Below are 25,007 nucleotides of genomic sequence, written 5' to 3'. Positions count from 1 at the left end.
GGGGTTGACGCACCATCATTCCACCCATGGGAACACTATAAACCTGGCCTCCCTTCCTGGAGTCCCAGCCAGCTACGAGAATCCCTGCCATGAGCTCCTCCTGGTACCTGTAGCACATCTCCTTGAAGAGGTTGGCAGCGGTGTGCACCAAAGGTGGCTCGCCGAGCTCAATGCTGTGGAATCCAAGCTGGTAGGTGACTGCGTCAGCAATGGCTTGCGTGTCTGCAGCAGAGCCGGAGCGACAGCAGAAGATGCGGTCATGAATCGGAGCCAGCTTTTCTATGATACTTTCACATCCGCAGTTTCGTTGTAGATTCTTCCCGCTGGTTTTTGGCTCTGAATTCCCCTGAGTTGTCAAGAGCAATGAAAGGGAGTCCAGTTTTGCGTTTATACTCGAAATGTGCCCTGCCACCAAAGTAATAAGGTCGATCTGGACTTCCATTTTGTTAGATTGGTAATTCAGCACCCTTATTGCTTGCTCTAGGGTGCCTAACAAAGATTGGGTCCATGACGTGGCGGGCTCGACATTTAGGATTCTACTTAAGTCCTTAGGCTCTGAGTCCAACGAGCTCCCTGATGAAATTGTGATTGGGTCAGTATGGGAGAGGAGTAGTTGGTTAGCCTGCTTAGTGATGCTGTTATTTATGCATCTTTTTTGTTGGTCTCTTTTCGTCTCTGGGCCGCGCGGAGTTGAGACCAGCATGCCCGGGCTCAGATGTCGGTCATCAAAACCGTGATTTAGTCGTGGCACTCTTCCTTGTGAGTCTATGTACTTTGTGATTCTCTCTGAGAGTTCCTCGAGTTGAGAGTCGTTTGATAGGAAGAGAGGCTTTAACCATGGGTCTCCTTCTTGCCCGGGTAAGATGGATTGATATTTAGAGTCTGTGTTGACCTCCTTCTCCCCCTTGCTCGCTGTTCCATGGTCGCTATTTTCTGGTAGCTCCGTGATTATTTCACTTTTATCCTGGCTTCGTCTGTGGACCATCTCAATACAATTATCTGCAGTATCCTTTTTGGCTCCGCCTCCCTCAATTTCATTTGAGGCTGAAGAAGTGTTGGGACCGTGCACCTGGGCCATGACCAACTCTTGTTTGCCTTGACGAAAGGAACCCAAACACAGTGTAGGGGATACACACCCTCTGTCACTGCGTGACATGTTCTGCAGGTTATTAGTCCGTGGAGAGGGTGCATTTGATGGCGCGATAGGGCTTGGTAACTTACAGGCCTCCGTAGTCTGTGCTTAAATCGCCGCCATTGGGTCCTTCAGGTAAAAAAATTTCAGGAGTCCGGATTTCCTTCTGGGATCTGATTTTAGCTCAGGGGTTGGTGCCGATACCAACCTTTCCCTGGGATTTAAAACTGGCCCTATTCCCGCTGTCATTTTGGGTTCCATAGTCATCTTTCTTGTGTTTCTTTGGGCTTTTTTACTTTCCACAGGTTGTCGTGTTTTCTCCGATCTCATTTCCCTCGTTTGTGACCTCCCGATCCCTTTAACCCTGTTAGGGAACTGTTTTGGATCTGTCCGTGTCTGTTGGTAGCTGATTTGGCGGGGACGTGTCGGGGTGGTGGTGGTATTAACAATTGCGCTAATAAGGAGATGGCCTTTCTAGTGCATTACATTACTTTGAAAAGTCCCAAATGTCACAATCAGAGGACACATGGGTAGCAAGATCCCCGCCATCTTACACTATGCCGGAGTCATGCAGTGTTGGCCTCTCCGGATTGGCCTGCTATTTAATAATTGTGTAACCTGCTGAGTCTGATGATGGGCAGGTGACCCCTCGGTCCATCATTTCTGAGAAACTGTCTTATTCTTGTGATTTTATTGGACATGTATTGCAATGCCTTTTTGTGATTTTTGACAATGAAAGATTGTGTGAGACTTCTCCTTTTCAAACACTTGGCTGCTCGTTGACTGTCCCTGTGCTGCACAGATTATAATTAGGCTGTCCGGAAATCGTTTAAAACCGACTCTGCCCGACAGTACCCTACTGGATGAAAATCATCGTTGTTGCACCACTTGGCCACTTGATGGAGCCAAAGCGTTACAAACCAAGCTGCAATTTCGGCCAGAGAAGGAAGCAGCTCCAAACGTGAGTCACCCCCATTAATTTCGGGGAGGCACATTGGTTGACGATGACTGCCAATGCTCCAACACCCAGCAGGTAAGTTCTGTGTGTGTGAAGGGTTGGCCTATTTGTGTCTTAGTATGAAATTGGCCTAAGGGCATTCGAGAATCAAGTGTTACTCATTATTAGGCACGCTGGAGGTTAGGTAATTTGCCTACTCTGTCCCTCTGCACCATAGGTGTCTCGGTCTTTAGTGAGTACTGTGTAACTGCTGGACCTACTCACTCCGTTTCCAGAAGGAGAAAAATGTAGCATTTCAGAAAGAGTGTGCCAGGCTTGGGTAGAATGAAATATCTACACAGCAATTCCAAGGGCCATTGATCAGGCGCGCAACTCAAAGGGCTTCAGCCCACCCCTCCCCCATTGTGTGTTAGCCTGTGATGAGACAGCTTCCCAGGCACACACACAGCCACACCCGAGTACTTCCCAGGTCTTTAGAAAACCATTTGCTTGTTAGTGAGGTCTTGTTGTTTTCTCACCCCTTCTTAGAGCCCCTGCAGCTCCACTCTGCCGATTGCTTGAAGAATTAGCCCCCACTCCCCGAAATGTTTTCTTAGCCCCCCCCCCGAACTTTGGCTCTAGTTGCGCCTCTCCCTCAGCTGAACTATCTTGTTTAAGAGTACGAGTTCCTTGGTGCACTCGATCTGTCTGTCTACAACCTTTCGTGGATGCATGGGTCATTTCACTCAGTATGTCCTGTTTGGTTTTGAAATTAAAATGCACAAAAACACTGGAAGTAAAACAGATGGCCTTACAGAGCCAGGAAGAGTGGACCACTCTAATGCTTAATAACAAGGCTGCTCTGCTGCTTAAAATTAAAACAAACACGAAGAAATGCATGTAATTCATTTCTACACTTTAGAAAAGTGCAGGGTATGATGTGTAGGTGGGGACTGGAGGACCACATGGATCTGGTCGCCTCTTGTAAGCAGGAGTGCTGACATGGGTTGCTCTGTGCCACAGTGATGCTTTCTGGCACCCCAGTATGTTCCATTTATAATTGGTGTGTGATTTTTTTGCTACATAGCTATCGTGAAAATCTGGCATGTAGTATTATAAAATCTTTAGGGGGGAGTGTTTTATATAGCGCCAACAAGAGCCGGAGGTATCAGAGCGCTTTACATGAGCACCAGTTGCGTTACAACCTCTTCTGACATTGGACTCCCCTAGGGCCAGAGCAACACCAGGCTGCCCTGCCTGGCTCACGCAGGTGGGAGGGGAGCTGCTGTGGTCTGGCGTCCGTCTTACTGCAGCCGCACCAAGTACTTCCCAGGTCCTTAAAAGACCATTTAGTTAACAAGGCCTTGTTATTCTTTCACCCCTTCGTAGAGCCCCAGCATCTTCACTCTGCCCATTGCTTGAAGAATTAGCTCCCCTCCTCCCCCGAAATGTTTTCTAGCCCCCCCCACCTCTGAACTTTGGCTCTAGTTGTGCCTCTGCCTCAGCTGAAGTATCTTGTTTAAGAGTACAAGTTTCTTGGTGCACTCGTTCTGTCTGTCTACAGCCTTTCGTGGATGCATGGGTCAATTCACTCAGTTTGTCCGGTTTGGCTTTTGAAATTAAAATGCACAAAAACACTGGAAGTAAAACAGATGGCCTTACAGAGCCAGGAAGAGTGGACCACTCTAATGCTTAATAACAAGGCTGCTCTGCTGCTTAAAATTAAAACAAACACGAAGAAATGCATGTAATTCATTTCTACACTTTAGAAAAGTGCAGGGTATGATGTGTAGGAGGGGACTGGAGGACCACATGGATCTGGTCGGCCCTTGTAAGCAGAAGTGCTGACATGGGTTGCTCTGTCCCGCAGTGATGCTTTCTGGCACTGTTTGGGGCTCAAGCGCCTGCAGGGCATGCTACGGTACCTTCTTGGTTTTTTATGGTTAAATGGAGGGAGAGCCTCAGCAAGTTCTTCTAACCCAAGGCAGGCCCAGGAGTAACAAATCAGTGCCAGATTTTCTGTACTCTACTGACCATGTTAAGTAGTTCCAGTTATAATTGGTGTGAATTTTTGCTATATAGCTATCATGAAAATCTGGCATGTATTATTATTACATTTTTAGGGGGTAGTGTATCAGAGCGCTTTACAAGAGCACCAGTTGCGTTACAACCTCTTCTGACCCTGCATCTTCACTCTGCAGATTGCTGGAAGAATTACCACCCCCGAACTTTTTATTACCCACAACCTCCTCAAAATTTGGCTCTAGTTGCACCTCTGCCCATCTCAAAAGAAATGGTGATATTTTTCTAGTAATAGAGGGCACTAACCCATGCGTGTATGAATTGAAAGGCACAGCTTTTTTTGTAATTAAAGCAGCATTTGGTGTATTTCAGTGTGAACTGCTCCCACGAGGCTTATAGACCGATTGCTTCATCGTAGTGCACACACAATGATTTCATGACGTAGCCTCTGCCACTAGTCACTATGATCTGGGTACTCCGTTGGACTCCATCATCATTGTCTGACAAACAAAAAGCACAAATCTGAAAAAAAACTTGCTAGTGCTGTAGCAATTGTATAAAATGAAAAGAAACAGTAAGACCCCACAACTTCTGAATTATGTTGTGAGTTAACGATTAACGATAATAATGTAAAGTCCGTCTGCATACATCTGTATGCCTAGCGAATGTGGAGACAATATCCTTCATCTTCAAAATCCCTTCGATCAGTTGGTGTCACTCACTTTGCGCATTCATTGAAAGTCAAAGATGAATGTTACACCCCATTACTTTCAAACATCACTAGCCACCACTGAGTGACAGAGAAGGGATTTTAGTTCACTGAGAAAACTCTACTGATATCCTGGTATCTTTGGTATAAGCATGAAGTTACTGTCCAGAGGAACATGTGATACGTTCTAGCAGTACCCAAAAACAATAAAGGTAAGAACACATTACAAGATACATCCAGAACCAATTGTTTTTTAAAAGCATAAAATGGATTCTTATGCTATGCCGCAAATATGTGTTCTTCAATTTCACCAATTGGTTGGCCGCCTGTTAAGTGGCATCATTATTTTCTCAATAGTACGCAACCGGTTTCTAAGTGTTTTTTTTATTGATCTAGTTTGCGCAGAACAACATGCCCCGCAGAATAAAGACGGCAGAAGATTATGTGCTGAAAAACAAAGATTTCATGGTTGAAGAAGTGCGTGGGCAAAAGATGTTAATTTTCAGGCTTTGCAGAGTGACTGTCCCAATAGTAACTGGGAAGACTGCAAGCCGAATTGTTGAACATCTTGTCACCAAGACCCACTTGAAATTGAAAGAACCACCTAATAGTGACAGCCTATGCCAGATGTCTCTTGCTGAGACAATGACACTCTACAAAAGGAAACGTGAAGAAGAAAAGAATGTGGCACATGAATTTGTACGTGCCCTAGTGCAATCTGGAACCAGCTTACACCAAGCCGATGGACCGATTGGGAATCTGTTCCGCAAGTGTGCACCAGCATGCAAAATATTACCAAAAGCAACACAAATGTATGACAAATACCTACCAGAGGTGTTCCTTGCAGATATTGAATATATTTCAGAGTTACTCCAAGGTGATGTAAAGATCTCTGTTTCCATTGATGAAACTCCAGAGATGCGTGGCGGCCCAGCAGTGGCAGTGCTAATCACATTTTGTGATGCAAAAAATGGATGGTACAGACATACCACCATGGTGATAGAGCGCGCAGGTCACCTGACTCTTATTTTACCAATATGTGCACACTTGGGCCCATAACATATTTATCACTAATTTAATTAATCAGGTAACCTGCACACTACTATCAGCCATTCTTGTTCTTTCCTATTTATTTCCGTGTACCTGACTTACCAAATCCTTGTCACAGGTACCTATGATCACGATAGATCAGGAGCTAGCAGGGGTAGGAAGATAACACTAAACAAAATACCATGTATATTTATAAAACTGTTTATATTTTGTAATAACCGCAAACACAAGAAGTTTTCAAAGCTTTATCTAATCATCAATTTCGTCATATGCCATGAGAATGAAATTTACACAGATCAGACTATCAATAACTAGGATCAGAAATATTGTGTAACTATGAATCAAAGTAAGAATCATCTAAGAATTTGAAGAATAAAGGGAGGGAAAATAAGGAACCCACTATTTAGTCTAACCGACTTTCACAACGTCACTAAGGGTGGTAAAGAAAAGGGAACATACTAAGAAATGCTGAATTTGAATGTGCTAATTGATTTAGAAGGAAAAACCGATACTTTCCAAGATGCACTTATTTTCTATAGGGAGGGTAAGAGTGGAACATACTAGATAAGCAAACAGTTCAGTGTTTAAGTAAAGCTAGGGAGAAAATATGGAACATGCTGGAATAATACTCTACCTGAGAGTCAAATGCCAGAGAAAATCACATAGGCAAGTTTGCTTTATTCAGAAAAATAGGAGAGAAAAGATTTAGGTAGACAAACACCCACATATATTATTGTATTTACCTAGGACGGAAAGAAGACTAACCCTGGCCACGGGTCAGTTGGGAAAGGCGGGAAAGGACCCTCAAGGACTTAGGATGCCAGTAGGCGAGCAGGTACAGCTCATGGACAGTCAGGACAGGATAACCCCAGGATTTGGATCAGGACTGGGCTCATCAAAGGGTACGACCAACACCTGCAGCTTCGGATGCAACGCCTGCGCTACGCCCTCTCTGCAAGGAATCTGCCAATAACCCCGATTGGGTTCTCGAATCTCCCAGCAAAGTGCTTCGCCAGCACTTAAGGTTTCTCCACCCCAGACTAAGTTTGTGGAAATTACGGACAGAGTGCTCTGCAGCTCTCTGTATCAATCATCTATAGAGTTCGTAGGGTCAGTGACAGGTCAGCTAGTCGGACAAGTCGGACAATTTCTCTAGCTAAACCTAGGCTAGTTATACTGTTTTCGGGTCAGTGTACCACCCACCAATGTTGCAAGTGAAAGGATCCCCAACTTCGGATTGGACAAGAGAGGCGGTTAGGTCATGACACCACCTATAATATGAACTTTCTCATAATAAATATTCAGTTTTCGAACCCACCCCTTACATTCCAGTTCCCATGGCATAGAAATTCAGAAAACAATAGCGTACAGAATAAAACATCACAATGTAACATTTTCAGGAGCGAATCAGTCTCTTCTCGCTGGGTTGGAGTTCAGGTTCCCAGGAGCATCTCAGCTTCGGCAGCCAGCTGGCTGAGTTCCACTACTGCAAGACTCGCTTTTTCTTCATCACGGGATTAGTACCACACGGGCTTCAAAGATAGAGTGGCGCATCGCTCCCAAGCCCCCAAAGATCGATACATGAAAAGTAAGCAAAAACAATTTAGAAACACAGAAAAAATGAATTCACTGTATACCATGATTGGCTATACTACATCCCTTACTTTATAATATCTATAGCATTAGGAGTTAAGCAGAACGAAACAGCTGAGCAAAAGCAGCGGTGGCAAGCGAGGAGCATGTTAGAAACAAAGCGGCCATTTTAGCTGTACTGCGCATTAGCGAAAAGTTCCCTCCAGAACTGCGAGTGCGTCACATCACATGGTTATGACCGACGCATGCGCAGACATGAATCCCGCATAGCAGCGACCATTTAATATGCAAGCGTAGTTAGGATTAGCAAACACATAGGCAAGCATCACTGGGACACCCGCGTGTAGTTTAAAAGTGCAATATTAATAAGACAAACGTGTTTGTTATGACGTTAATGTTTATTCGAGGTTCATGTACCAACCTCCCCTCTTTAGAAACCCACACCCCAGTCCCACAAATCTGGACCGACCACAATCTTATCCCATTCCTCATCAAAACCCCGCAGCATATAAACACAACCAAACCTTGCGCTCCCCCAGAGAACCAGGTCAACTGGAAAAAGGTAGAAGAAACCTTCAAGCTCAATCCCATCTTTGAGACCCAAAACCCCACCATGTCGGGCGACGTAGAACAAGACTCACAATTCTTCCACAACTGGATATCCCACGAAATTAAAATCCGTGCCCCACCCAAACGCACCAAGAGAAATGGTACTAAATCTAAAACCAAAACAAACGCTCCTTGGTTCACTCCAGAAGTAGCAAAGGCACACTTGCTCTGCAAAAAAGGAGAACGCAATTGGCGAAAAACCTATGACACCGCAGACAGAAACTCCTACATCCTACTTAGGAAAAGCTATCACTCTATTATAAAAAACGCCAAAAAAGACTTCTACACCAGAACTATAAATGACGCAAAACAAAAGCAAAAAACTTTGTTTGCAATAGTGCGATCCTTTACCCATCCCGCAGCCCTACAGTCTGAAATACCCCCCTCTCAAGATCTCTGCGACAAAATTGCAGATTTCTTTGAAGAGAAAATCAATTTGATCCAGAAGAACTTCCCCACCTACCAACGATCCCAGCCACCAGCGAGAGAGGAACCAACAGATAATACCTCAGCTCATCTAAGGACCTTTTCTCAGGTCACTCTTGCACAATCCAAGGAAGTCATTTTAGCTTGCAAATCAGGCTCTCCCACGGATTCCTGTCCTCCGAGCATCCTACATCAGCTGATTGATACCGTCAATCCTGTTATCAACGAAATAGTGAATACTTCCCTCAGTACTGGTATCGTACCTAGTGCATGGAAACACGGCACCGTCAAACCTTTGACGAAAAAACCTAACAAACCCCCTTCCGATCTGACCAACCTCCGCCCTATTTCCCTCCTCCCAGTCCTGGGCAAGATCACAGAACAAATAGTCTACAGGGAACTCAAAGCCCACCTGGAAGCAAATAATATCCTCCACCCCCAACAATCTGGATTCCGTCCCCAGCACTCCACAGAAACAGCCCTGATCGAGTTGACCGACTCCATAAAAACCCTCCAAGATCAAAGGAAAAACGCCGTACTGATTTTGTTGGACCTCACGGCAGCGTTCGACACAATCTCCCACCAAATACTCCTAGACAGACTTAAGGACATTGGCATAGCCGACAGGGCATTGGACTGGATAATATCCTTCCTTTCCGAAAGAACACAATCTGTGAAACTAGGACCCTTCAACTCCACAAAGAAAAAGATTGGATCAGGAGTCCCACAGGGCTCTATCCTAAGCCCTTTGCTTTTTAACGTCTACCTCATACCTCTCATCTCCCTGATCGAATCTTACGGTATCACTGTTACATCCTACGCCGACGATACCCAACTCATAGTCCCGCTAGAAGAGAACACCACGACTGCTGAACAAAATTTAACCAACTGCCTGAAGGATGTCTTCCTGTGGATGGAAACCAACCACCTCAAATGTAATACAGGGAAGACAGAAATCCTCCCCATAGGGAGAAACGTCAACTTCCATCCCCACCTTTGGTGGCCAAAGGACTCTACAGCCCCCCCACAGACCGTAACCACTGCAAGAAACCTAGGAGTCACCTTTGACACTGACTTGTCCTTTGACCATGATGTCAGGACAGTCGCAGGATGCTGCTTCGGAATCATCAAGTCCCTCAAAAAAATTTTTGATTTCCTTCCAATTGAAGCAAGAAAGACGGTCACAGTGGCACTAATCCTTTCGCGTATAGACTACTGCAATGGCCTCCTGGCAGGTGTGAAGAAAACCACACTCAAAAAACTCCAGAGCGTCCAGCACTCGGCGGCGAGGCTAGTGCTCAAACTCCCCAGAAGATCTTCAGCCTCCTCCGCCCTGAGAACCCTCCACTGGTTACCTTTGCACAAAAGGATCCTGTTCAAGATCCTAACCGTGGCTTTCCGGGCTTTCAACCAGATTGGTCCCAAGTACCTAGGTAAACGTTATCGCCACTATAACCCACACAGGTCCCTGAGATCCTCCAACAACAACCTTCTTACAATAGGAAAGTTCAACCTAAAAACCAAAGGGGGAAAAACTCTCACCCACCTATCCTCCAAAGCATGGAACGCCATGCCCCAGCATCTGAGATTCCTGACAAAGGAATATACATTCAGGAAACAACTGAAAACATGGTTTTCTAGCTTATCAGATGAGTATGTGCGCGATACCATCTAGTCCCTCCCAAATTCCTTCCCCTCCACTCACCTTCCAGTCAGCGCCAGGATGCTTCTTCCGAAGCGACAGTCGCGCTTTATAAATATCGCTTCCATTCCATTCCATTCCATGAGTACAAGCAAGTCGCGTAACATGCGAATCCTTGCTCCATCAATCCCCTCTTTGATGATATTTACTATCATCACTATTAATGGAACCAGATGCCAACTTTCTCTTTCACATTTCACCCATTTCAATTTCTACAAACTTTTTGTTGAGCCTTTTTTCTGCATCCTTATTAGGATGGTAATTCTTCATTTTTTTATAGATCTGATTATTCAGCTCTTCCAATTAAAGCTCATCAACATTCCGTTTCACTCCTCTCTTATTCACAGCATACTTCTTTTTGCATTTTTGACATTTACAGAAAATTATTATTATTACCACAATTAAACTTATTCCTGCTATTGGCATCAGTATTTTACTCACAAGACTTTTACCTATGTTAGAAAACCAACTACCTACTGAGGAGAGACCATCCGTCAGTCTCTTCCAGGCACTGTCAACCTCCAGTGGTTTGAGTTCCTTTTCCAAATTAGTTATGTTTCTTACATATTTCTTAATTTCAACACTCTTATCAGGAATGTAAGTGCAACAATGTTGCGCTTTCAACATTCTACAGACTCCGCCCTCTTTTGCCAATAAGGTATCAAGAGCAAGTCTATTTTGTAAAACCATTGATCTGATCGCAACCATTTCAGTATTGACCAGCAGGAAACCAGCAGCAGTGTTAGTAGATAACCGATCCACCACTGTAGACAATTTGTAAATTCGGTGTGTATTCAGAACCACTCCCACTCCAGGTATCGATGCACTAAATATATCACCTATAATTTCACCTATAATTCTCCTACACTTTCTCTTCTACTACGCACTAAACCATTAGTATTTTCATTGCTTCCAGCGGCGTCATTCACATGGTATATTTTCGGGAAGACAATGCCAAAATAGCAGCTTCCATACCAGTGATCCGGCAATTTGAAATAAGCCTTGTTTCCACATATATAATAAATTCCGGGAAACACAGGTTCTGACCCATTTTTGAAACCCCAACCTCCTCCTTGTAATTGTGTTCGCATTCACTGGAACTGATGAATATATTATTAGAATACCTGGTCTTTTCTCTATAAAGACAAAGTTTCCCTTTTCTTTCGAAGTCCAATAACAGTGCAGGGTTTTCTTCACCATTTGAGGTGCTTTCCATGTTTTCTGCTCATTTAGGAGTTTTCTGTCTTTTATCATTGGCCTTTCTTTGGAAACTTTCCCTTCTTTTCTCTGCCATATTCAGAAACATTTTCTCTTGTTCATGTAATGAACAGGTCAAGTTATCTCTGTGTGCTTCACCTAAATCTATTTCACCTATAGTCAGAAAGTATTCTCCCATATAACGAGTCACATCACTCTTGGTATGTACAATATTCAGATTTCCTCGAATAGGAAGTTCAGAAAATATTACGTCAGAGTTAGAATAATAATACTGTAAAGTTCCTCTATAAAATAAGCTTGCTAAAATACTACAGGAAATTCCATAGGTTAGGGGTAAATGGTGATAGGTCACACCTTCAGCTACAGAAGTGGGTAGCTTCATACAGACATAGCAGTCTTCTATTTCCATGGCTTCTACATAGTGTACTAAAAGGTTTGCAAATACATTTAAATGTGTTCTGTTTTTGATTCTGTGGTAATGTAGTCCTCCCTCATCTGATGCATCTACGTCCATTTTTGTCTGTCTAAGACTAGATGTTTTCTCGCGTCTTTCTACACTTCGTGGTGTCTCTTCTGTCGGCAGAATTTCTGAGTCTTTTGTCACTAGTTTAGTAGGATACAGGTTAGAGTCCTTACTTATCATGAACGGTATTGAGATTGTTAGTCCTATCCATAATATTAGTACTATTTCTACACTACACAAACATATTTTACAGCATGTTTTACAGCAATTCTGTCTAGGTCTTCCATTCACATTTGAATCAGACATTGAGGCTTAAAAGAAGTTTTCCAACCCCTCTTTGTAACTTTACACAGGTGGCTTACGCAGGTTAACTTTCAGGTTGGGTCTTCTTCTTCGGAATCCTGCTCAGCAATCAGTTCTTCATCACTCTCGTCACTTATCTCGAGATCTTCAAATTCCTCTAGCACTAGGTAAGTCCATTCGGGACTCCGATACTTTTCGTTTTGTCTTTTAATTCTGCTACTTCTTCTTTTAGGCTTGGCTCCAGTCTTCTCCTTTTCACTGGAGGCCCTTTTCCTGTCTTCTAGCTTTACCTCTACCGTTTTCAATCTTAGTTTCAGTCTTTTTATGAATCTTGGTTCACTTTTCTTCTTTTTAAATCTTTTAACTGGCACCGAGATCTGGCTTTCCTCACGTGCTCTTTTATTTTCGTTCAGTTGTGGCACAATTATTTCAACGCTTTCTTCTTCCCTTCCTGTCTGACTAGTCCCAGGTCTTACTTCAGTTTCTTCTGCCTGGTTTCTAAGCTGGCCTCGTTCAGGTGTATGCTGATTTTGACTTTCGTTCGTTTCAAATTCTGTTTCCTGAACACATTTGTCTATTTCTATCTGATCCTGTTCATGCACTTCGATCCCGTGATTTTCTTCCGCATGAACTTCAGCCCTAGTTTCTAACTGTCCCTTTTCAGTCTCTGGAGTTCTTGGAGGTGTGTCGATAACCTGCCCTGTCCCTATCTGTCCTGCCTCCTCATCAGATTTGACATGGATTTCGATTATCTGATTATCTCCTTCTATTCCTATCTCGTCCTCACTATCTCACTCTCTATCTAAGTAGGTGCATCTTCTGGTTCTTGTTGGATCAAGAGTCAGATCGTCTGCTGGGACCCACTCATCTTGACTGGTGCTCGGTTGTTCGTCATCAGCTATTTCAGGACCCACGTCTGGAGACCCCTCAGCTGCACAACCTTCAGCCTCAGTTGCTTCTTCTTCTGTCACCCTCTTGGTATGACTGGCATGGATCCACTTTGGCACACCGCTCCACAATGACTCAACAAATGGACAATCTGCAAAAGGTAGTCCAGACCCCGGGGACCGCAGTTTCACTGGGTCGAAGGACTGCCGGACCCCATCCTTCAGGAGTAGCCTTACAGAAGTATGTCATAGGTGAAGACCCGGACGCCTTCCTGGTCAATTTTGAGAGAGCGGCCCGCGCTTGTGGGTGGCCAGAAGAAAAGTGGCCCTTCTTTCTCGCACCCTTGCTAACTGGTGAAGCACAGACAGCTTACCAAGTCGCAAACCATGCGGGTACCTCCACATACACGGAGATCAAGGAGGTGATATTAGATCACCTGGGGATGGATGCAGAAGCCTATAGGCTCAGGTTTCGGAACGAAAAGGGTGTAACCGGGGAAAACCCGAAAACTTTGTATTTACGTCTTAAGATGGCGGCGGAAAAATGGTTAAAACCTGAAACCAGGAGCAAAGAAGACGTAATGACAAGTATAATCCTTGAGCAGTTCCTGGAGGCATTACCTTATGGTACTCAAAGGTGGTTGAGGCAACATCCAGAACTGACTGCAGCTCAGGCAATTGAGATGGCGGCCAACTATACAAGGGCAGCACCTCGGTCTTTTCCGTGGGAGTCGGAAAAAACCTCAAAGATACCAGCCCCTTCCACTAAGATAGAGAAAAAAAAGGCCGTCTATGAACCCCTGAAAACACGGACCTTCCGACCGGATGTAACCCCAATGAAGGGGCCCCAGTGCTTTGAATGCGGGGAGTGGGGCCATATAGCACGGTTGTGCCCCCGTAAAAGACCTGTTGAGGAACCCTTGGAAGTTGGATATATACCCAAAACCGTGATGTACACCGCAGAAATGGGACCTTCTTTTTATGTAAGGGTACGGGTGAACCACGCCCCTGTTAAAGCTCTCTTAGATTCGGGGTGCAGACAATCCGTTATACGAGAAAAACTACTGTATCCCTCTCAGATAGGTCAGGAGGGCGTAGTGCACATCAGGTGTGTCCATGGGGACATTAAGACTTATCCCATCGCACGCATCACTATACACCCGATAGGAAGGGAACCTTGCTCAGTGAGAGATGGGGTGGTGGGGTCACTGCCCGAAGAACTGATCCTAGGGGTAGACAATCTTCATTTCCTGTCCTTATTTAAAAGGGAGTTAGACAGTCGTCCTGCTGAGGCTTACTTGACCGCTGAACCATGGGTCATAGACAGGGGGTTCAAATTTGCACAATCTAACGACCCTACCCTTTTGAATGCTTGGGAGGTGCCCACATTGTACAAACAACTGCCTCATCTCAAAGATACCCCCGCTTTAGTATTGATAATGATCTACTATATCGGGAAGGAAAGGAGGGAGCTCCTAGACAACTGGTAGTGCCAAAAGAATTCAGAGAACAGATATTGTTCTACGCACACACTCACTTAACAGCAGGACATAGCGGGGCAGAAAAAACCACCCAAAACATACTGCTTCTGTTTTACTGGCCAGGTATATATAAAGAGACAGAAGTATGTCATAGGTGAAGACCCGGACGCCTTCCTGGTCAATTTTGAGAGAGCGGCCCGCGCTTGTGGGTGGCCAGAAGAAAAGTGGCCCTTCTTTCTCGCACCCTTGCTAACTGGTGAAGCACAGACAGCTTACCAAGTCGCAAACCATGCGGGTACCTCCACATACACGGAGATCAAGGAGGTGATATTAGATCACCTGGGGATGGATGCAGAAGCCTATAGGCTCAGGTTTCGGAACGAAAAGGGTGTAACCGGGGAAAACCCGAAAACTTTGTATTTACGTCTTAAGATGGCGGCGGAAAAATGGTTAAAACCTGAAACCAGGAGCAAAGAAGACGTAATGACAAGTATAATCCTTGAGCAGTTCCTGGAGGCATTACCTTATGGTACTCAAAGGTGGTTGAGGCAACATCCAGAACTGACTGCAGCTCAGGCAATTGAGATGGCGGCCAACTATACAAGGGCAGCACCTCGGTCTTTTCCGTGGGAGTCGGAAAAAACCTCAAAGATACCAGCCCCTTCCACTAAGATAGAGAAAAAAAAGGCCGTCTATGAACCCCTGAAAACACGGCCCTTCCGACCGGATGTAACCCCAATGAAGGGGCCCCAGTGCTTTGAATGCGGGGAGTGGGGCCATATAGCACGGTTGTGCCCCCGTAAAAGACCTGTTGAGGAACCCTTGGAAGTTGGATATATACCCAAAACCGTGATGTACACCGCAGAAATGGGACCTTCTTTTTATGTAAGGGTACGGGTGAACCACGCCCCTGTTAAAGCTCTCTTAGATTCGGGGTGCAGACAATCCGTTATACGAGAAAAACTACTGTATCCCTCTCAGATAGGTCAGGAGGGCGTAGTGCACATCAGGTGTGTCCATGGGGACATTAAGACTTATCCCATCGCACGCATCACTATACACCCGATAGGAAGGGAACCTTGCTCAGTGAGAGATGGGGTGGTGGGGTCACTGCCCGAAGAACTGATCCTAGGGGTAGACAATCTTCATTTCCTGTCCTTATTTAAAAGGGAGTTAGACAGTCGTCCTGCTGAGGCTTACTTGACCGCTGAACCATGGGTCATAGACAGGGGGTTCAAATTTGCACAATCTAACGACCCTACCCTTTTGAATGCTTGGGAGGTGCCCACATTGCACAAACAACTGCCTCATCTCAAAGATACCCCCGCTTTAGTATTGATAATGATCTACTATATCGGGAAGGAAAGGAGGGAGCTCCTAGACAACTGGTAGTGCCAAAAGAATTCAGAGAACAGATATTGTTCTACGCACACACTCACTTAACAGCAGGACATAGCGGGGCAGAAAAAACCACCCAAAACATACTGCTTCTGTTTTACTGGCCAGGTATATATAAAGAGACAGAGGCCTATTGCCATCAATGTGAGATGTGTCAGAGGAAAAATCTCACCAAACCCCCGTCGGTGCCGTCACAACCTTTGCCCGTTATCGGCAATCTATGGGAACGCGTGGGGATGGATCTTATAGGGCCTCTACCTCGCACCTCCAGGGGTCACACCTATGCCTTAGTGGTGGTGGACTATTCTACCAGATTCCCCGAGGCCTTTCCTCTGAGCACCCCAACCACCAAGAATGTAGCAGAGAAGCTAGTAGAACTATTTTCAAGAGTGGAGTTTCCCCGAGAAATCCTAACGGATCAAGGGACACCCTTTGTTTCAAGTATGATGACGGAGGTATGCAAAACACTGGATCTCCAACACATCCGCACTTCTGCTTACCACCCACAAACGGTTGGTTTAGTGGAAAGATACAATAGGACATTAAAAACCACCCTTAAAAAACTGTTGAGTTCAGAAAACAAGGACTGGGACAAAATGCTCCCGTTAGCTCTGTATGTAGTAAGAGCACAGGTCCAGAGTAGCCTCGGATATTCCCCCTTTGAGCTTTTGTATGGCCGGCAACCGAGATCCCTTCTCGAAATAACCAGAGAGGCATGGGAAAGAGAAGAGGCAAATGAACAACGCTCCCTACTCGACTACACCCAGCAGTTAAGGTCCAGATTGGGCAAGCTGAGAGATTTAGCCTATTCGAACCTGAAGTCGGCCCAAATCCACCAAAAGCGATACTACGATAAGGGTAAAAGATGGAGGTCCCTGGAAAAAGGAGACTGGGCCCTAGTATTGCTCCCTTCCTCTACACAAAAGTTTAGGAGTGAATGGAAGGGACCTTACCAAGTACTAGAGAGATTCGACAGTACCACCTATAGGTTACAAATGTCGCCCAATCGTAAACAAACCTTCCACATAAACCTCCTGAAGAGGTAGATAGGCCCAGTCCCACGAACATCCAATCTGGTCCTACCTGAAGATAGTTCGAAATCAACCTTAGAACACCTACCAGTCAATCCAGAGCTAACCGCTTCGGAGAAACAGGAATTAATTAAGGTTCTTTGCCCTTTTTCTCCCCTGTTCTCAGACACGCCTGGATGTACCCACTTGGCAGAACATACGATTCATACAGCCAAAGGGAGTATAGTGAAACAAAGAGCATATCGCATCCCAGCCGCAAAAAGGGCAGACGTAAGAAAGGAAGTCGCTAGCATGCTAGATCTTGGTGTTATCAGACCATCAAAGAGCAACTGGTCATCCCCCATAGTCATGGTACCCAAGCCTGACGGGTCTACCCGTTTTTGTATGGACTTCAGGGCATTAAATGCTGTTTCCACCTTTGATGCATTCCCCATACCCAGGGTAGATGAGCTGATAGAACGAATAGGGGAAGCCAAATATATAACGACTCTGGATTTAACAAAAGGGTATTGGCAGGTACTCCTAAGGGAGGAGGACCGCCACAAAACAGCTTTTGCCACAGAGGAAGGACTATATGAATTCAATGTCCTTCCCTTCGGACTCCATGGGGCACCTGCCACGTTCCAGAGACTTATGAATAAGGTATTGGCTCCTCATACCAGTTACAGTTCTGTTTATCTTGATGACATCGTCATCTTCAGTCACTCATGGAAAGACCACTTAGAACACCTAACAAAAGTAATGGCCTCTTTGAGGGATGCCCGACTTCATGTAAATGCCAAGAAATCTCGAGCAGCATTCCCAAAGGTGAAATATCTCGGGTTCATGCTAGGGGAAGGTGTAATTGCACCCCAAGAAGAGAAAATAAAAGCCATCACTGAGACGCCTTTTCCCTCTACAAAAAGGGATCTAAGGGCATTTCTAGGCCTTATGGGCTACTATCGGCGTTTTATAAAGAACTTCGCCGACATAGCCACACCACTAACTAACCTATTGCAGAAGAATGTCAAAAACACCCTACCTCAACCTCCTTCCCAAGAAGCCAGAAACGCCTTCCTCCTATTGAAGAAAGCCATTACCACGAGCCCTGTGCTTATACCTCCTGATTTCGAAAAACCCTTTTCTTTAGCTACAGATGCTTCAGATACGGGAATAGGGGCAGTTCTTTCACAAATAGGGGAAGACACAGCAGAACATCCAATACTATACATAAGCCGTAAACTCCATCCACGTGAACAGAAATATCCCACTGTAGAGAAAGAGTGCCTAGCCATTCGTTGGGCTGTTGATAAATTGCGGTATTACCTGGAGGGGAGGGCATTCACACTCTACTCTGATCATGCCCCTTTACAGTGGATGCAAAAGAACAGGACACAGAATGCCAGGATACTGCGGTGGTTTCTGTTTCTTCAACCCTTTGCCTTTACAGTAGTGCACAGGAAAGGGAGGGAAAATGGGAACGCAGATTTTCTCTCCCGTATGCCAGCTCTCCCCGATCGGGAGAATCCAGGGGGGGAGGAGTGTAACGAGGTGAGACTAAGCGGAAACGAGGAGTGGTGGAAACCCGGAACTGACCACGTAATCCCTCCTTCATTGCAGATGGACCCCTGGGATCCAGGACAGGACGAACTTGAGGAAGAGGAACACAGCGCCTTTAATTGGGCGTTCACTGAGGAGAAGAACACTCCTTCTGTAAACATCAGCAACGCCGGATTGGATAAACCACAGGAAGTGTTGTTTGTGGCGTGTGACATCACCCCGGAGGAGAAGGCGAGGAGCGGCGTCGGAGAGCGGGTTGTAGATTTCAGCGAAGGAGTACGAAGGATTGGGAGTGTGGCTGTCCCAGGTACGGCGGCGTATGGCGGCTTGGGTGGGAAGCAAGCGTGTGTGATTAGCATAAATAGCCCCATGTTCGTTCTCCCTCGACTTTCCCTTCCTATCGTTTCCATTACCCCGCGTTTATTCCTCACTGTCTGTAAACCTGACTCACACCACTAACTTCAGATAGATGCACGTTGTCACCGGTGATCCCCAATCTCACTACACCCGGCCCCGAGGTGCAATCCCCCAGACGACATTGGAACTAACGGCTCCCTCTCTGTTGGTCTTCTTTTGCATGGGAAACCGGAGCCCGGGAAGTCGCCTTACAGACCAGACCGTGAGGTGCCGGGTTTTTAGAGACCCGGTGGTGCCAGGGGACCACACGCGAAGACCTCTAGTTTCTTCCTGTTCTGGACTACAGAAACACAGAGTCTTCTAGTTGAAGTCAAAGATCGAGTTTTATTGGCTGCAACCAAGTAACATGGGTCCTAGAAGTACGACAGCATGGGCCGTAAGTTCTCAGGAGACTGTTCGTTTTTACAGAACCAGACTTCTCCTTTTATACATAAATAACAGCTGCAGGCAAGAATTCTTAAGTTTATGATATGGCAATACAAATATTTCCACAATAATACAAAGAGCGAAGTCATGCTGGTCAGCACATATTTCAGATGTCCAGTTGGTGATGGATTAACCCGCCAGATCCAGAACTCCCATCAGATATCGATGAAATGCCAATAAGGTCGAGCACCCTCCCATCATAAAACGGGTCATAAACAAGAATCATGGACAGGTGTGTGTGTGTATGGAAAACAGGGTCTGTATGTAGTGAATGGTTTATGACATGTTGTGCCTTGATGATATCTGGCTCGGCCACTGGGTGAGGAGCTGCCCAAACAGGCTTGGCTGGAGGCAGTGGAGTCAGCTCGGCCAGGTCATGGGGAAGTCAGCTACGGTGGACGTGTCCTTTCAGATCAAACTCGGTTTTAATCAATTGACTATATGAGGGCAAGTCATAAGATGGATGCCGTTTACAAAATGGAGTCTGCGGGTTCGAGACGGAAATCAAGATTTGAGGGTGTTAGCATCATTTAATCATGACGCAAATGCATAGGGATGATGTCCTAATCATTACCGGTTTGTAGATACCAAAATCGTCATGATACGACGGTATTTTATAACACGAGTGTTGGACCCCGAGGCTGGTGAAACGGAAGGGTCCAGAATTGCAGTACCACAGACCCTCCTTTTGCCCTCATATCAGGCAATAACTCACGCTAGTCAGAGTCCAAATCTGTATTGATGAATTCACGGAGATGCTGCTGTAGCATCATTCTGTTGCTCAGTTCGTCCCTTGACACAGGTTTCCTTACACATGAAGTGGCGCAGAGGCCACATATTGCAGGAGCGCACTGTACAAACAGGCAGAACATAAACAGAACGGCTAAGATCATCCCAATGAAGATCAGAGTTTTCCATCCCCAGGCAGAGATCAGTTCCCAGAACCACCCTAGCAGAGACCAATCCCCTTTCTCCATGTGAAGGGAATCAGAGATTTTGTGTAATTTGGAGATGGCCTGGTACACTGTCGGAGCATTATCGGGGATGAAAATGCAGCAACTAGATTGGATCACTCTACATACACCACCACGGTCTGCAAGTATGACATCCAAGGCAACCCGGTTTTGAAGGGTCATAAGTCGATCCGACTGAAGCTCAGCTGTCAAGTTGCTAAGGGCACCGGCCGTTTCAGTCACGGCGGACTCAACTATTCTCGTCAATTGTCGAATGTTCCTGCTGTTCACCATAGGCCCCCAAAATGGCAGAAAACCCTTTGCGAAGTCTCCAAATTCTTGACCCGCAGTGTCGTCTTGACTCACGACACCCCTAACTGTCCTTGTCCGGTGGTAATCTGCCCCGGCCGTGTAGGTGGGTGGCAGAAGAAACGAGATAAAACATGTGCCCGAGAAGTCAGAGGGCAACCATGTGTAGGCTTTGTCATGGCAGACAAAATAGGTGCCTTTAGCCGCCAAGAATGGAGGGGAAGTTCGGGAGGCAAACACATATGTTTCCGTGCATATGCTCTTCCCCAACTGTGCTTTGGGATCCCTGCCAATACCTTGCAGACATAAGTGACCACGGTTGTGTACTACCCAGACTGGGGAGGATTTCTTTGATTTCTGGTTCTCACTTAGGGAAATCCCATACTTGGTGATGTTCCATCTACTGTATGGTGTAAACTCATCTTTGGGAGTGGCTCTAACTGTGTCGATATCTCTACTCATATTTCGGATTCCTGCCACTAGTGCCTTATTGTTTGAGTTCTCCCCGCGAACGTATGGTTCAAGGGAAAACAGGAACATGGTCTGGAAAGCCCACAGAGAACCGAAGTAACGAAATGGCAGGACAAAGTAAGGGATGCCCTTATCCGTAGTGTGTGGCATGAGTCCGCATATCCAACAGTTCGTAGTGTTCATCACAGATTGGTGCTGGTGGAGGAGTTGGACAAATGAGTTGGTTACGAATTCTAGTCTTCTGGCAGACTCGTGTTCAGGTAGTGGATGGAAGGAGTGTGTGGGAACTGTAGGAGGAGGTGTGAGCTGGGTGTTGTGTATGAATGGAACTCGAAAAATGGACAGAGCATAGCCAGTTAAAAACATTATTATACTACACAACATTGTGATGCTCAATACCAGAGTTCGTCTTCTTGCCATTACAATACATATTTTCTTTTCAAAGTTCAGGCGTCTAGCAGGTCTCTCTACCCTCGGAAACTCCATCCTCTGGTTGCTGCCCGCGGTGGGAGGTTGCTTCTGCCAAGATGTGCGCTCTGTCCAGTCCTGGGTAATTCCCTCAGACTGACCAGAACCGTTGACCTAGGCGTCCCCGGCTGTACTCCTCAGACTTCAACCGCGGCCCTAGCAGCAGAACCGGATGGCGGTTCGAAAATCAAAAATGAGCTAGTTCCCTGGGCGAGAGAGCTGCGAAATCAAAAATAGTTCATGGGAAAAAGGGAAGATCGCACTAATTCGGGTATGTCAGTTCCTTGGTCTTGGCCTCAGATTATATCGTTCTTTTCCAGGCACGGTGTGATCTTCAAACAGTGTTTCAGGTTCTGTAAGTCAAGTCAAGTCAAGTCAAGTCAAGGATTTGTATAGCGCGCTACATACCCATAGGGTCTCAAGGCGCTTGAGGAAGGGGGGGGGGGGGTTACTTGTCGAATATCCAGGTTTTAAGTTGTTTTCTGAATGCTAGGTGGTTCTGAGTAAGGCGTAGTTGAGTGGGAAGAGAGTTCCAGGTTTTAGCTGCCAGGTAGGAGAAGGATCTACCTCCCATGGTGGCTTTGTTGATGCGAGGTGCAGTGGCAAGGGCTTGGTTGGAGGATCGTAGCTGGCAGGAGGGGGTGTAGAAGGACAGTCGTGTGTTGAGGCATTCGGGTCCACGTTCGTAAAGTGCTTTGTGTGCGTGGGTTAAGAGGCGGAAAGTAATCCTCTTATTTACGGGGAGCCAGTGGAGGTTTTTCAGGTGACCAGAGATGTGTTCTTTACGCGGGATGTCTAGTATGAGCCTGGCTGAAGCGTTCTGGATGCGTTGGAGTTTTTTCTGGAGTTTTGCGGAGGTACCGGCGTATAGGGTGTTTCCATAGTCCAGGCGGCTCGTGACCAGTGCGTGAGTGACCGTTTTTCTAGTTTCGGTGGGGATCCAGCGAAATGTCTTTTTGAGCATGCGAAGAATGTTGAAGCAAGATGATGAGACGGCGTTGGCTTGTCTGGTCATCGAGAGTGAGGAGTCGAGAATGACGCCCAGGTTCCGTGCGTGGTCCGTCGGGATGGGTGCTTTTCCAAGGGCCTCTGGCCACCAAGAGTCATCCCAGGCGGAGGGGGGGGTACCTAAGATGAGGACTTCTGTTTTGTCTGAGTTAAGTTTCAGACGGCTGTGCTTCATCCACTCGGCTACTTCTTTCATTCCTTCGTGTAAGTTGTTTTTGGCGGTGTTAGGGTCTTTGGTGAGTGAGAGGATCAGTTGAGTGTCGTCAGCGTAGGAGATGATGTTGAGGTTGTGTTGGCGTGCGATGGCTGCGAGGGGGCTCATGTATACGTTGAAGAGGGTGGGGCTGAGTGAGGATCCTTGTGGCACACCGCAGATGACTTCAGAGGCCTCTGACTTGAATGGAGGGAGCCGGACTCTCTGAGTTCTTCCGGTGAGGAATGAGGTGATCCATTCCAGTGCTTTTCCTTGGATTCCGATGTTTCTGAGGCGTTGTAACAGGGTGCTATGACAGACTGTGTCGAAGGCTGCGGAGAGGTCGAGGAGGATGAGGGCGACTGTGTCTCCATTGTCCAATAGAGTTCGGATGTCGTCTGTTGCTGCGATGAGTGCGGTCTCAGTGCTGTGTTTGGCTCGGTATCCGGACTGTGAGGGGTCGAGGGATTTGTTGCTTTCGAGGAAGGTGGCGAGCTTGTTGTTGACAGCTTTCTCGATGACTTGGGCTGGGAAAGGAAGAAGCGAGATGGGGCGGTAGTTTTTGAGTTCGGTGGGGTCAGCTGTGGGTTTTTTCAGAAGGGCGCTGAGTTCTGCGTGTTTCCAGCTTTCCGGGAAGGTGGCGGAGTTGAAGGAGCAGTTGATGACGTCTCGGAGGTGTGGAGCTATGATGGAGTCTGCTTTGTTGAAGATGTGGTGAGGGCATGGGTCAGTTGGGGATCCTGAGTGGATGGAGTTCATCAGTCGGATGGTGTCCTCAGTTGAGATTGAGTTCCAGTCGTTAAGGGTGTTCAAGTTGGGTGAAGGTCCTGCAGTAGGTTGGGTGGGTAGGTCTCCGGGTCGGTTGTTGAAGCTGTTGTGAATGTCTGCAATTTTGTTGTGGAAGAAGGAAGCTAGTGAGTCGCATAGGGCTTGGGAGGGGGTGATGTCGTTGGAGTTGGCTGATGGGTTGGTAAATTCTTTGACGATGTTGAATAATTCCTTGCTGTTGTGGGCGTTGTTATCTAGTCGGTCTTTGAAAGCGGCCTTCTTGGCAGACCGGATAAGTTGGTGGTGTATGCGGGTGGCGTTTTTGAAGGCGTACTTGGTGCTGGTGTTTGGGTCTTTTTTCCAGGCCTTCTCGAGGGAGCGACAGAGTTTTTTGGATTTCTTAAGATCATCGTTGAACCAGGAGGCGTTTTTGCTGCCTAGCTTGATTTGACGTTTTTTCAACGGTGCTAGGATGTCGGCGCTGTTGGATAGCCATTGGGTGAAGTTAATGGCTGCTTGGTTGGGGTTTGAAGAGTAGACAGGAGGGTTTTGAAGGAGCGATGAGGAGATCTGGTCGATGGTGAGTTTGTTCCAGTTTCTACGCAGGGTGGGTTGAGGGTGGTTGTGGATTGTTGTCTTACTGTAGATAAAGTGAACGCAGCTGTGGTCCGTCCAATGAAGAGCTGTGGTGTGGCTGAAAGAGACATGTTTGCTGGAGGTGAAGATAGGGTCGAGTGTGTACCCAGCGATGTGGGTGGGGGAGGTAACAAGTTGTTTGAGTCCAAGGTTGGCGAGGTTGTCCAGAAGGGTGGTGGTACTGTTGTCATTGCTCTTTTCCAGGTGAAAATTGAGGTCTCCCAATAGGATGTAGTCCTCGGAGGGGAGGGCGTGTGGGGTGATGAAGTCAGCGATGTCGTCATTGAATTGTGCACGGGGTTCCGGGGGCCGGTAGAGGAGGGTGCCTCTGAGTGTGTGTAGGAAGGTGGATATCTGACTATGGTTACCCCCAAACTTTTTGCCTGGTGTTTAGCTGGTTTTTGACTTAGTTGGCCTGGGATCCTGCTATTCAGGGCCCCAGGCTGATTGCTCTCTCCTTAAAATGGACTCCATGTACCTTAGGTGCATAACACAATTGGAATTGGTTCACCTTATAGGCCCCTGTAACAGTGTACCATAGGTACCCAGGGCATAGGTGTAGCCAAGGCCTACCAGGGGCTGCAGCATGTATTGTGCCACCCCTGGCCTGGCCTCCATATTTGACACAACTGGCTGATCACTCAGCTGGGGTAAGTTGGTGTAATCACCTCTTACTTAGATACAGTATGCCTGTGCCTAACCCTAAACTGGACACATATGTTCCTATCAGCCACTCCTATGGAAGGCCTCATCAATCCTGGAGGCAGAGTGCTTGGAAATATGTGAGATGGTGCTCTAGCATGAGCTGAGCCTGTCTGCAGCTGTCGGGAACCACTCCCTAAGCTGTTCCGGGATATT

General features: G+C 46.5%; 1 pseudogene; it reads left to right on the top strand.

Annotated features, from left to right (window-relative positions):
• Nucleotides 1-5,211: 5,211 nt before the first annotated feature.
• The window catches only part of LOC147706817 (uncharacterized), a 45,464-nt pseudogene continuing 25,668 nt past the window's right edge, over nucleotides 5,212-25,007 (top strand).

Source organism: Lissotriton vulgaris, chromosome 6, assembly GCF_964263255.1.
Source record: "Lissotriton vulgaris chromosome 6, aLisVul1.2, whole genome shotgun sequence".
Taxonomy (NCBI): Eukaryota; Metazoa; Chordata; class Amphibia; order Caudata; family Salamandridae; genus Lissotriton; species Lissotriton vulgaris.
Note: the sequence above shows the minus strand (reverse complement) of the source record. Positions and strands in the feature narration are given on the sequence as shown.